At 39.5% G+C, this 1,418-nt stretch overlaps 1 protein-coding gene across 1 annotated transcript in view; it reads left to right on the top strand.

Annotated features, from left to right (window-relative positions):
- spint2 (serine peptidase inhibitor, Kunitz type, 2) overlaps nucleotides 1-1,182 on the top strand; it is a 24,966-nt gene extending 23,784 nt beyond the window's left edge. The window contains exon 11 of the mRNA XM_080025242.1: nucleotides 1-1,182. This exon is cut by the window's left edge and continues 775 nt beyond it. The gene's annotated coding sequence lies outside the window, so the exon portion shown is untranslated.
- Nucleotides 1,183-1,418: the final 236 nt, after the last annotated feature.

Genomic DNA, 1,418 nt, shown 5'->3' on the forward strand with positions numbered 1-1,418 from the left:
GGCAGACAGGCAGTGGGGGTTTAGCAACAGGGTTTAATCGGTCAGTTAATGAATGTAACGACTCTAAACGAGATTCTGATTATTGTTTCATTGGAGTGAATATGTTTCTCTCTCTCTCTCACTCCACTGTGTGACGGTGTCGGCCATTTGCTTTTATTTCTTTTTTGTTTTCATACGTTTTACAGCTGGAACTCAGTCACAGGGAAAATCATAAACAAATAAACAATCTTTCATTTAAAGTCTCTACGAGGAACGTTTAAATATTTCTGAAACAGTCTCATTTTTCCTCTGATGATCGTAAATGACCCGTAACAGCAAACGAGACCATCAGTGCAAAGAATGCTATTTTTATATAGTTTTTCTTAATGCCTTTGTCATGGGTATACGCTCACCCAGGAACAACAGCTGGCGTGGTAAAAACACTACTGCTTTTGTCCAAAGGGGGGCGCTAGAATTAACACACACTGGAAGTTCCTCGGAGCAGCTTTTAAAAAATAAATCCCTTTTTGAGACGTAGAACTGACTATCACTCTGTCACATGATGCAAAGTTTTTATGATTAAACTGTTTTAATATGAAAAGGTTTTTACTGAGAAAATGTTACATATCCTTTCAAACTAAAGCGTTTTAATGTGAAGGGAAAGTTTGGCTGCGTTCTGAATCTCCTCCTCTTTCTTTTTTCTATTCTACATACTACATCCGACGATAAAAATGATCTAGTTAGGATGCAGTAGGCATACTATTGGGACATACTTTTACTCTCTTATTTCATCATAACATTGCGCCTTGATCTTGCCTCTTGCTTTTATATCCGTCTCATCCCCGCACGTGAAGTGACGTCACATCGACGAAGCCTCCATATGAAAACAAACGGGGATGAGACGGATATAAAAGCAAGAGGCAAGATCAAGGAGCCATGTTAGGATGAAATAAGAGAGTAAAGTATGTCCCAATAGTATGCCTACTGCATCCTAACTAGATTATTTTTATCGTCGCATGTAGAATAGAGAAAAGAAAGAGGAGGAGATTCGGAACGCAGGGTTTGTCTTTAGTTTGTGGACAGGAAATGAGGTCACAGTTCTTTCATAATAAAATGAATCCAGTTTTCTCTGGTTGTGTGTACATGAAGGTTGTAAAGCTGTTTGTCTCTGTGTGAACTGTCAATAAAACCAATAAAACTTTATCGATGTCTCAGCGTTAACATTCACACAAACATGGAGGAAGATTTCTACTACGACCAAAACGTCAGACTAGAATATGTTTGTTATGTTGACCTATAAATGCCCAAACACACACACTCACTCACTCACCCACTCACTCACTCACTCACTCACTCACCCACTCACTCACTCACTCACAGACACACAAACACACTCACTCACTCACCCACTCACTCACCCACTCACTCACTCACTCACA

Source organism: Ammodytes marinus (assembly GCF_949987685.1).
Source record: "Ammodytes marinus genome assembly, chromosome: 3".
In the NCBI taxonomy this organism is placed as follows: Eukaryota; Metazoa; Chordata; class Actinopteri; order Uranoscopiformes; family Ammodytidae; genus Ammodytes; species Ammodytes marinus.